This window comes from Alosa sapidissima, chromosome 4 (genome assembly GCF_018492685.1).
Source record: "Alosa sapidissima isolate fAloSap1 chromosome 4, fAloSap1.pri, whole genome shotgun sequence".
Classification (NCBI taxonomy): Eukaryota; Metazoa; Chordata; class Actinopteri; order Clupeiformes; family Clupeidae; genus Alosa; species Alosa sapidissima.
In genome coordinates this window covers 23,933,240-23,946,913 of record NC_055960.1, presented here as the reverse complement: position 1 = coordinate 23,946,913, position 13,674 = coordinate 23,933,240, and positions in this window count along the sequence as shown.

Below are 13,674 nucleotides of genomic sequence, written 5' to 3'. Positions count from 1 at the left end.
GGTTAAGTTCAGGTGGGTCCACATGAATGCTCTTAATTAAACCCATATATCATTCGTAGGATCATGCCCAAATGTCCCTAAACAGAAACAATTGCACCTTGTGTACTGTGAAGCTTTCACATAGTCAACTACAGAGCATTGTGGAATTGTAAGTGTGTTCTTTGATAGGGAAATAACCTCATAAATTAATTGATGAATAGAGTCCATGAAAGTGTAAGATAGCCAAGAATGCAATGCATTGTCAGTATGAATTGTAAATGTTAGATTTTTAAATATCTTGGCAACCATGCTATTCCCTGACTTCCAACATTACATCTGCTGGTAGGAGATTTTTTCTTTCTTAAACACAAATTGATTTCCTAAACAGAGCTTCTTTTGTTAACACAGACAAATAAAATATACCTACAAAATATGATGACTTTAGAGGCATAAACCTTCAAGACAACAAACAGACAACAAAGACACCAATTTTTATAAAAGAGCAGGGTGCGCCTCAAAATCTCTATTTGGATGCAAGGTAGCAGAGTGACAATGGCCGCTATTTTGACAATCTAAGCTTGTCTGAAGCGTATGGTTTAAAGGAATATTCCTCCATTTGGGGAATTACGCTCATTTTCCACCCCCCTTCGAGTTAAACAATTGATTTTTACCTTTCTCCAGTTCATCTAGCCGTTCTCTGAGTCTGGCTATACTACTTTTAGCTTCAGCCTAGCACATTAAGGGTGTGTCCACTCCACTTTTGCTAGTTTCACAGCGGAATAAGTGACCAGACCCCAGGTGCATGGTCCAAAAGGACTGTTCTTACATTTCTTAATTAGAAATGGGTGTGTTTTGGGCATAACATCCATTAACCATTGAGAGTCCCATCTCCCATTCCTTTAAAGAGCCAGTAGTGCATGTTACATGGCGCGATGCTAGCATAAGGACGAGTAAACACATCTCAGCAGAGCGAAGTTGCCTGCACGAGCGGCCGTCTAAGCAGCAGCAGGATTCCACTAAAGTTTGCTTTGCTAAAGTAGACCTTTCATGTGTGTGTGTATGTATGAGAGAGAGAGAGAGAGAGAGAGTGTACCGGTATACACGTCTGTCTAGTAATTGATGTCACAGGCAACAATAAAACAATGTCTAACACTGACTGACAATCCCAACACTTACCCCAATATTCTAAAACTGATAGTTCCGGTCCTTGATTGTGATTGGCTGAATCGCGTTCGATGCCACTGTAAAATCCAGCACAAACATCTCGGGGCTTTTTGCTTAAATATTTGACTGAAAAATCCTAAGGACATTCACCTAAGTACACCAGCACAGACTTTGCATTGACTTGCATAGACTTTGCACTCACTCACTGCTAATGTCTCGTCACTTGTTAGACTTCTGACAGTGCACTCTCAAAATAGCTTTTGTTCAGTGGCGTTATCATTCTCAGTGGTGTTAAAATAGCAATTTAGCAATTGGATATGTAATGCTGCCCTGATTAAAAAAACAATGCAACTGATCTCAGCAGGTATTCTGTCTATAATGGAGTGGAATGGAAATTTCTAAGTGACCCCAAACTTTTGACCGGTAGTGTATGTCTGCCAGATCAGGGCCTCATATGGACCAGACCATGGTCAGATCCCCTCCAGGCTCATCTGCTACATATTCGCAATGTGCTGTAAACTGCCCATCTTTCCACCTCTTGGGAAATATACAGTCCCTCCACAGAGGCCATACATCAATGATGTCGCCCCTCTGACAGCGAGTGTGTAAGTGGTCTGACCCCCCAGCATAAATAACGGGCAAAGCAGGCAGGTGTAGGTAGGAACAGCCCCGGGCTTTACAGTATACAGTATCCACTCCAGAAAGCTACTGTGTATGCCGGATGGGGTGTATCATTTTAGACTTTGAGCTGACACTGGCTTTGGAGAAGCGGACTGTTTCCCCCTATCTGTCATCTGTGTGCTGTACTGGCTTGATTTTTTATCATATAGCTTTAGGTATCAGGTTTGGAACAAACCGACATGCAGTGTCACTGCAGCCTTTACTGCACACACTGAATGTCCATCCCTGTTCAACAAAAGAAAATGCACAAGCCTTGCATCTTCACAATAACTTGTACTGTATACCAGCATAGTCCAAGGTTACATACTGTGACTGGTTTTAAATTAGCATATCATAATATATGTATATGTAAAATGAAGAAACACATATTTTATTTTCCAATGCCTCAACGGGTACAGTTTGCCTATCTAATAAATGCATATATCCTACCTTCCCTCTGTGAAGAATTGCATGGGATGAAATAAACAGCACTAAATAAATGTAAATGTTGTACATTCAAAGTGTTTCTTTGAAGTACTGAATCAGTAAAAAAAACACATATTCTCATTTTCATATACTTTTATACATATTTCTGTTTTTCTTCATCATTCCATCCATCATTAAGATAATAGTCCCATTTTTGTCTTGCTGTGCTAATCTAAGATTTCCTCCAAAAAAGCCATTTTGATTCCTTCAAAGTGAGTACTCTCTTTCTCTCTTACTTAATTTGATAGATAAAGATTTTCTTCTCAGTGGCATCAGTTGGTGGTGCAGGCTGATCTAATTGGCATATTCCATTCCCAGCGTCGACACCTGACAATCCAGCTGTCTAACACTCACACTCAAATGAGTTGTGCTCCTCAAGGGACGTGTGGAATTGTTCAGAAGCAAAAACTACAGAGAAAAACAGCAACAACTCAACAACAACAACGACAACAACAACAACCTGAATCTAGCTTGCCATCCTGACCTTAGTCCAGCAGTCTATCAACACCAGAATTAGACGCTCGCTGAACCTCCTCACTATCCCTGCCTCACCTTGTTCCCTGCTCTGCCAGTCTCAGCTGCTGCTGTTGCTGCTGCATGTTGTTTCCATCATTACCCAGACAGATGAATGTTTGACAGTGTGTGGCCGAGCCTGGGACAAGGGCAGGCCAATTACCGCCCAGCTCCCAGAGTCAGAAGCTTCAACCTTGTAATTCCAGGCTGTTGCTGCTGCTGCTATTGCTGTTGTTGTTGATTTTTTTGGTTGTTGTTTGTCTCACAACCTTAATTGTTTTGCTGACTTCCTCCCATTAACCTCCGAGATGTATGAGTCATCTTTCAAAGAGTGTAACTGCCCCTGTGCCAAGGAGTTGTTTTGCACATGTTTATGAATGGTGGTGAACTGCCACTTTTTGCTTTATTTGTCCATCATCTTTTTCTTTGTGCGTTTTTGTCTTTTAAATTTCAACAAATAGTGTCAGAGAGCTACAAAGTTGCCCTGGGAGTGTACATAACCTCTTTTCAAAGTCAAGACTGTGACTGACACCACACTATGCCGGGACAGCCCACTGGACGGCATGCCCAAGCCCAGACAGAGCAATTAGTGGCCAAGGAGACGTAAAAAAAAGACAAGACAAGGGGGCTGGGAGATTTCAGTGTCTTGAATGTGGTCAAAATTAGGCCCCGTCTCTTGGATGGAAACAGACAGCCTTGTGTGATGGCCTGAACTCAGCTGTGCACAGCAATCATTTCAGTCCAGACACATTCATCAGCTGACCTGAGAGTGTAGAGTCTTGACAGATTCACCGCTAATGCTCGGCCCCTCTTGAGACCCACACTTATAGTGGGAAGGCTTTGATTGCTGTGGCTTGGATGGGAAACCAATCCATTGCATCCGAGTATCACAAAATTATGGTTGTGGCTGCAATTGTGTTGCTCTTCTGTAGAATCCACAACATTTCACTGTCATTTAATCTAACAAGCAAAAGGGGATTGTTATGTGACTTGAGCTGTGGCTATTGAATAACCAGATTGTTATTATGAGTAAACGATTTATTAAAGTATCATTTGTTTTCTTTATTAGAATTGAATTACGCCTCATTAGTCTCATTAGTCTCTACTTAAAGGTGCTATAAGTGATGCAGGGTAACGTCACTTCTGTTGACGTTCAAAAAAACAGAGAGCTAGCTCACTACTCCCTCCTCCTCCCGTGCAATTGAAACTCTCCCAAACGTGCATCTCGTCGCTGATTTGCTGGAACAGTTTGTTATGTTTTTATGGGCACGGTTGGCCCAAGTTGTTTTGTGGCCGTTTTTGTGTCCGTTGGTGAGGTGATGTTAGCTGTACTGTATGTGACAAAAAATGTTTTAGCTTAGAAACCACATTACACCGCTTATAGCACCTATAAAGCTGCAGTTGGCAAGTCTGACAGATTTAGGGGACTTAGCCAAAATTTTGAATGTTTACAACTCTCATACCCCCCCACTACTACCAAGCACCCTCTCATCGAGTTCATGCTCGTCAGTGTGCACCAGACTGCACCAGACTGTGATTGACAGTCAGAACTCACACAGCCCTGCTCTGATTGGAGCAGAAGAACCGGGAGCTGTGGATTTTTGCAAAACAAATAACAGGCTCTAGGTGGAGGTAGAAGTGCGGGTTTTTTTTTCTAAAACCGTCTGATTTATGTTGTTCTGTTGGAGGATAGTGTTGGTTTCAGTGAATATGATCAAAAATATCTTGCCAACTGCAGCTTTAATAGCTACACCTTAATAATAATAGTAACAGTTGGTTATAATGCTCTTTGCCAGCAGCATCTGAGCATGTGTTGTCCTCAGCTCATAACTAAAGTCATGCATGAAATAATGACATATGACATGTATGGCACAACACTATTTCATCAAGTGCATCGGGAATCATTGATCATTGTATATTGAGTTTAGTTTGAGTACTTGTCTCAGCTATATCATCATAGGAATCAGTCACCTGTCACATGACCAAGGCTAAAGATAAGGAAGTCGATCTGTGAACCAATATTTCTTTCGGATATTTCTCACTAAAGGGGAGGCATATCATAGCAGGCAAACACAACACTGAATACAGTGGTTGCATATAAACACCATCTCAACACATTTAGAACCTCCCCCAAACACACACACACAAACGTAGTCCATACAGCAAAGCTCTGACACATAAACACACACACACACACACACACACTTAAGGTCTGTGTGGGTAAAATTGGCCACCCATCATTCAGGGCACAAAGCATCCACAGGGCTCTTTTAGGCTCATCAGAGGTTGGCCCACAACCAGTTATTCCCTGAAGTGAGATCCAATTGCCGACAACTGAGCTGAGTTGATCCCTTCACACTAAACCCGGGGCTTATCACCAAGCCCATTCTGATCGCGCCTCACACCAGCCCAAGCAGCACCAAACACGGAGGCCTGAAGGAACACTTCCTGCTCCGTGCATTGACTAGTGCCTGGCAGTGTGAGAGAGAGCGAGAGGGAGCGAGAGAGAGAGAGAGAGAGAGAGAGGGAGAGACTGCCACGGTGAGATCAGAGTTGTTTTCTGGTGTCGCTAGGTCCTCGAAAGCTCAAGTCGAGTCCTCAAAGCAAGTCTAATTAATCCCATTGTCAGGCAGTGTCTTGGCAGAGCCTTGTCAGGCTTCTCCAGAGGGGTGGGGATGGGGGCTGATGGGATGGTGGCTTGTTAAGATAAGCCACTGATAAGGGAGCTGGTCACATGACACATTGTGAAGAGAGAGGCTTGAAGCTTTAAAACACACACACACACACACACACACACACACACACACACACACACACACACACATATAAGACACCCATACATACCTTTGAACACAGACATGCACACACACACACACACACATGAATATACACATATACACAGACCTTCCACACCTCCACCCTCCAGCACACTTCCTTTCCCAAACTCGTAGGTTGTATTTAGCTGTGATGTTCAGCCTTGTCTGTGGAGTGCTCCGGCTGCTTCTCCCTGCTTGACAGTGCAGTCACTGCAGTTTAAGGCTGATTGGCGACCCCAGGAGAGCGGAGAGAGAAGGAGACTTGGGTCGGCTGCCAATAGGCCTGACTGCCGGTCATCAGAGCACGGGCCCAGACGCTGTCAGTATTCCTGTTTCAATACTGACTTTTGGGTTCTTTTTTCATAGGCTTTTTTTCTCTCCTTCTCTTTCTTCCGGGACCTGTGTTATCTAGCTAGCAATCAGGAAGGAGGCGCTCAAGATCTTTATTCCTATCGGATCACTCGGTTTGAAGGATGTGTGAGGAGACGTATCAGTGGCATGGAGGCAAATTAATTAGGACATCATCGGAGACAAGCAGGCAGAGGTGAATTGTCCAGGGGAGGACAAGAGTGACGTGTGAATATCCACAGCAAAATCCCAACCCCTCCCCCCAATACAAGTGTTCTCTTTCCCTCACTGACAGGCAGGGGCTTACAGTATTTACTCGTCAAAGCGATCCGCATTCAGGGCCGTTGTCAGCTGGCGAGTGTTGATACTCCGAGGGCCAAGGGTAAATTTATGTAGAGGCTAGCATTAAGAATTCATGAAAAGCTCATTGCTAAAACCGAGACAACAGACAAGAAAAAAAAAAAACACATGTAAATAACAGAGCTTGGGGCTTGGAGTTGCTGTTGAGAAGAGGCCTCAGATAGGGCTGTGGGGGAGAGAGAAGTTGCTTGGCATTCAGTGGACGTCCACCTCCAAACACTCGGGTGTTATACACTTAATGCAGAAGGAGACCTCACGGTTGTGCGTCTGAGATTCAAACATTTAGTGTGTTTTCATTTCTAACAGGGCCCATGAGATAAACAGCTACGCTGATTTGCACAACACATTACGGACATAGAAAACTTTGGGAGAGATCCCTGTCTTAGTCCACAAGGATGTCCTAAACAAACCCAGGTGGCTAGAGATACCAGTGTGATATTGCAGTGGTACAAATAGATTCATTTCACAAGACAGAACAGAAAGTGAAGTATAAGTAAGTATATAAGTAATATATACTTATATTTACTTATACTTCACTTTCTGTTGATCCTGTGAGGGAAACTTGGTCTCTGCATTTATCCCAATCCGTGAATTAGTGAAACACACTCAGCACACAATGAACACACAGTGAGGTGCATTGTTACTTGTGGCTAAAGAGTTGATGTATTGATGACATGTCAGGATTGTCCGACTCAGAAATGTCAATGTAATCTCATTCAAGATTAATCATTCGACAGATCTCTAAAGGTCTGATGTGATGTAATGAATAGGGCATCCTTATGCATTGATCATGTCAGGTGACATTTGGGCACCTACTAGTTGAAAATGATCATAGCTACTTAATATAACATCTGATTTCTTTGAATACTACACTCAAGAGTTCTTCACACATTATTTCATAAAATTATTCAGAGCACAAGGGAAAAAAACTGGCTGTATATAGAGGCCAACTAAATAAGCTTCACAAGGCTCGCCTTGATTTGCGCATCCCTACCCAATAGAGATAAATGCATGGCCACAATTAATTTATTATTGAAGAGGAACAGCGCAGGAGTCCTTGTGCATTTGCAAATAGGATGGGCTGCTTTAATGGGGTCGAAGTGAGCTTCGGCAGAGCTCCCCATGAGGACAAAGGAAATCACACACATCTGCACATGGAGGGAAAACTCTCAGACCTCATCTTAATTAAAGGCAAGTCTATTGCCTTGGATTTGGAACACTCAAATCCACACACACACACAGAAAGAAACCCAACCCAATTGCTCATTCATTACAAATTGTGTTGGTTGGCAACTTTAAGTGAATACATGTATGTCTAGTCCGCAGCCAAATGTATCACAGTTGTTAATAATATCTCTTGTTTCTGTGTTTTGGAGAACTTCCGCGATCAGTTTCACTTAATTTGTACTACACAATTACCACAAATACCATACCCACTGATTTACCATAGTTTGTGGGTTTTGTGCGTTTGTTGGGTCATAAGGGAATGTTAGAAAGCACAGCTGTTTAAGTCTATACTGTGGTACAGTTCAGAATAAAATGCTACAGTTGCTCTCTAAGGCAACAGAGAAATAACAACCATTCATATTAATAATAAATGCATCCTACCCACCAATAATTACCTATAGCCAGGCTTGCAGGGTTGAAAAGGTGAGTGAGGATAAAACTCTGTGAGTAGACACCCCCTGATGGCTGAGCCTCACCACACCTCTGAATGAAGTGTTTCAGTGAGTCTCTTGGGCCACAGAGGTGGTCGAGGCCAACTAAATAAGCTTCACAAGGCTCGCCTTGATTTGCGCATCCCTACCCAATAGAGATAAATGCAGGGCCACAATTAATTTATTATTGAAGAGGAACAGTGCAGGAGTCCTTGTGCATTTGCAAAAAGGATGGGCTGCTTTAATGGGGTCGAAGTGAGCTTCGGCGGAGCGCCCCATCAGGACAAGGGAAATCACACACATCTGCACATGGAGGGAAAACTCTCAGACCTCATCTTAATTAAAGGCAAGTCTATTGCCTTGGACTTGGAACACTTAGAGAAAGAAACACCATCACTGGTTTGCTTTGATTGACACACAGGTCATATTCATTAATCCCTTTGGAACACACTGAGACACACCATAAATGATGATGCTGCGCTGAGTTTGTTTTCATGCTGACTTGGATGGATTCAATGAATCAGGTAGGTCAGCTGTGAATCTGTAATATTCTAGGTCTGCTTCTAGCACAGTCCCGAGATTAACACCCTCATCTTATAAAAAGAGGGGACATTTACAAACAGACCAGAACCAGAAATGGAAAGCATCGGGGCCAATCTTCCAGACTGATGTCAGAACTGTTTGACAACCTTATTGTACCAGCTCAGGGTGTGTTTCAGAAGCAGAAGCATGTCCTGCCTTCACACACACACACACACACACACACACACACTGTACACTCCTTCAACTAAACTCTCCAGACTGTGTCCGACCCCTGGACTGGGTCTGGTCCCGATCTGCCCCGGGCATACGTTCGGCTGAAAACTGGGTCAGCCCGTGCTCCTCCTCAGATGAGCTGCCAGCTGCCTGAAAACAAAGCGATAGAATCAATTTGGCTTGGAGATGTACTGCATCATGGGCTCCAGTCTGAGTGATGGGGCAGAAGGTGAAGTGGGGTAGAGGGCACAGAGGCAGCTTCAGTGATGCCTCTGTGCTTCACGCTCACGCCCATTAATTCGGTTCACCCATGTGGAGAGAATTCACTGTCAAACATCACTGCTAAGAAGGGCTTCTTTTTAATGACTTTACTTTTCTCCCTTTACTTTTAAACCAAAGTTACAGTTTGCTCTTGTTAGATTGATTGGGAACTTTTTAAATGTTTCTTTGATGAACAAGTGTGGGATGTGGTAATATTAACAATAAAAATATCAAAAGCAAACTAGTCAAATGGGATGTGCTTTCTTTTAATCTACATGTTCCCATACTTTGTCCAAACTCTTCATGATAAAGTTGACACGCGATAATTATTGAAAGTGAGTCTTTCAAACAGCTCACACTCAACCCCTGAGGTAAACAGAAAACTGTTAGAATGTCATCATCTGAACAACTTCAGACCTACAGGAAATGAGGGGAAATTAGTCCAACAATTAGTGATCTGTTTCCTCTTTGTGTACTGTAATGGAATGCAAATCATCTTGCTACTAGGCATAAATAAATCCATAAAGAGAAGAAAGAACCTAAACCCAAATGGTGCTAAAACAAAAGTCACAACCCTCTCTCCAGCCTGCTACCCCTCACCCCCACCATAAACACACACACACACACACACACACACACACACACACACACACACGCACACGCACAATCACACCTTCCCGAGGGCCTGGTTGCATTAATCCTTGTGCGGGTGCAGACATGGAAAAGAATGAGAATGAGCCGCCATGACTCACCATACTCCAGTGTCATCCCCCATCATTCACTTCAACAAAAAAAACATTATTGTCTTATTCTCCCCATGAATGAAGATTTCATTCATCCACAACCCAATTGCTCATTCATTACAAATTGTGTTGGTTGGCAACTTTAAGTGAATACATGTATGTCTAGTCCGCAGCCAAATGTATCACAGTTGTTAATAATATCTCTTGTTTATGTGTTTTGGGGAACTTCCGCGATCAGTTTCACTTAATTTGTACTACACAATTACCACAAATACCATACCCACTGATTTACCATAGTTTGTGGGTTTTGTGCGTTTGTTGGGTCATAAGTGAATGTTAGAAAGCACAGCTGTTTAAGTCTATACTGTGGTACAGTTCAGAATAAAATGCTACAGTTGCTCTCTAGGGCAACAGAGAAATAACAACCATTCATATTACAGTTTTTCTCAGTCGCTTTGGTGCTTTTCTCACATCACAATTAACATTTGCGCAGAAGTTAGTGCAATTCTCAAAACAATTAGTGCAAACTGCAAAACCTAGTGGATGACCTGCAAAAGCACGTCACTTGCTCAAAATGGATAGTGCGTTCCTCAAAAGCAGGTATTCATGTCAATGAAACTGTCAGTGTCATCAAAATGAGAAGTCTTGACACCATCGTTTATGAACAAGATAGTCAAATGGCTTTGTCATGTTTTCATTATGACAGTTCTCTCAGTGTTTTCCAATGCAAAAAAAGGTCAGAACTCGGTGACACTACCTGAACATGCTCAAGACAGCACTATACAGTACTTGTACAGCCATTTGAAAACTACAGTAAAGTTACACATTGCTGTAGTTAGGTGAGTAAGTGAGTACAAGACACTGAATGCATACATTTTTACTGTATGCTCTTTGCAATTCTACAGCACTGTGACAGAATTTGATAACTAGTTCAACAATTCTGTATGTAATGACTCAAGCAATGAAATGAAGACTATTAGTTTTATTGGGAACGACTATTCAGCATTCATAAGTATAGTTAATTTTGACTGACATGACATAAGCAAATGATAATGTTAAAAAACAGCAGAGAATTGTATGAAAGCAACTGATACATGTCCAAAAGTATTTGCAATTTGTTCAGAGGAAGGAGAAATTGCTACTATGATGTGCACAAATGACTAAATGTTGTGGAGGTTGAACTAATAGTTATGAGAATTTTCATTCTGATCTGAAAAAAGCACCAAAGCGACTGAGAAAAACTGTAATAATAAATGCATCCTACCCACCAATAATTACCTATAGCCAGGCTTGCAGGGTTGAAAAGGTGAGTGAGGATACAACTCTGTGAGTAGACACCCCCTGATGGCTGAGCCTCACCACACCTCTGAATGAAGTGTTTCAGTGAGTCTCTTGGGCCACAGAGGTGGTCGTGTCCTTCCGCTTTACAATTTTCATTAATGCCCTCCGTATGGACCAAGAGCCATGTACTCCAGGCCCCCAAATTGAATTTTGGGCATTTGAGAGTTCCACTTGAATGGTCAGATGACTTGGAGCGTGTCCAGTCTCTCTGGCCGCACTGGCCAGTGGCTCACACATCCTGTGTTTCTCTTTGTACCTCTCCATCGAAGGTTGCGTATATAGTGGCTGCAAGCCAGAGATAGATAGATAGATAGATAGATAGATATAGATAGATAGAGATATAGATAGATAGAGATAGAGATAGAGATAGATAGATAGATAGATAGATAGATAGATAGATACTTTATTGATCCCCATGGGGAAATTCAAGGAGAGAGAGAGAGCGAGAGAGAGAGAGATAAAGAGTTGGTAAAGCATACAAGTGACAACACAGCTTCAAAAAGAAAAAAGATTTATAAATATATTCTGTATATCATCACCCTGTTTTTCTTTTTCATCTTACACCTGGCAAGCTATGACAAAATGAAGGCTTTTTCACCTCTGGTGTGTTGGCAGCAATTAGGCGCAAGTGTGTTTGAATGTGATGAAGCTTGGCTGTTTATTCTCGGTGTTAAATACGTGAGAGCCATTTATCTGCCGTTCAGCAGGATGCCTGCACCCCCTGGGGAACAGAGTAGACGACACAGTGGATGAGGAATAGTAGCATCAGTTTGGGTATAAGCTTGGTCAACCACTTTCTGTGTTTGACTATTTAAGCTTGGTCAACCACTTTCTGTATGTTTCACTATTTAAGCTTGGTCAACCACTTTCTGTGTGTTTCACTATCAGTAGCGCAAATAATCTCAACTTTAGGTTGACTAACATAGAAGGTAAAGAACAAGTCACGCTACGGATGTGTCCAGGACTGGGCTATAAAAGACAAACATGTTTGTCGATAATTTGTCCCAAATCAAACATTAATGTCAGACAGTAGTCCGTCCAACAGAAAACTGGCTTTGATAAAAGCAGTGAATAAGAATCCAAAGTCCACAACATCAATGTGTCCACTGTCACAATTGAAGAATGAGGAATGGCAGGAATGAATGGAGAAAAAAAGCATATATAATATACTCTATATTATAATAATTATAATGGCCTTCAGTAATAATTATAATGGGCTGCAGTGAAAGCAGAGATTTACACTTGCCTGATAAAATGTCTGACAACGACATGATCAGCATATATCAGACCTGTTATCAGCAGCAATTTGGAAGCTTACAGTTTACAGTTACAAACTGATGGGCAGTTTTTCTTTCAGGTGAATTAAATAGATAGGGGCATCTTTGGTTGAGCTACAGAATAAAATACAATAGTACAAGAATGCTCCACAACCTTTACTCCTGTTGGAAACACTGTGTGTTTCCCATGGGTCTCTCAGAATTATATAATTAGTATCACTCTATTTTAAACTTTCGAAGGGATTGCTACAATTTGCGCTTAATCTCAGTGCAAGGGTCTTACCTACACCTGGGAAACCAGAATATTTCATGTTGATAGGCTGTTTATGTTGACAGCCATGTGCTTCTCAGTGGACATTGATCGATCTTGTGCAGATTGGCTGGTTGTAACAAAAAACTGACAGTCAAAGGTAATATTGTGGTCAGCCTCTGATGCTGGAGTACCTCTTAGGACAAGGAGAGGACCACTTGATTACTTCAATAGGCACCCTGTAGCACAACTCTGCATGTTTGCCATTCTGTGAACACACTGCATAATATTGGTCCTCACATATATGGATTACTGCACGGGCCTACAGGGCCCAGGCCCAGGGGGGCCCTGAAGCCCAAGCCATTACATGGAATCATTGCCTCAATATCAACACATCAGGATGTAGGCTATGAATCTGATTGAATTAAAGTATTGGCCATCCCCAAAATGCACCAGAATACAGGAAATCACATCAAACAAATTAAAAATGTTCTCCCACCCCATATACGAGAATTAGTGGAGGGCCCTTAATACATCTGGGCCCAGGGGCCATGCAACTCATCACTGAGAAACCAATGATCCTTCTAATGAGTTGGTATTTGTGATAGAACTAATATTTGTAATTTATTAGTTGAGGTCTGGGCTCTGGGCTAGGGAGTCAAAGGGTCATTAATAGTCACCATTAAACACATTTTGGAGGGAATATCATCACAATTGACAACGTGAAGGTTTAATTTATGCCTTATTCAAAATCTGCATTTGAATTTGTATACGTCCATTTCATGAAGCCCTAAATCTCGTAAACTCCAATTGTGAAATATTCCAATGATTACATAATTTGGTTAAGTAACTGCAGACATAAAAAAATATGTTATTTTCATTCCCCCATAAAACCAGGCTCAATCCCTCTTCCTTTGGATCAGTACACTTGCTTAATTTATTCTCCAAAAGGAAAAGGAAAAGTGAAACCGTTCTCAGGAATCACCACCAAATAAAACACAGCCTTCAATCCATCACTCACAATGAGGCCGTGCCATAAAATAAACATAATCAATCACCACA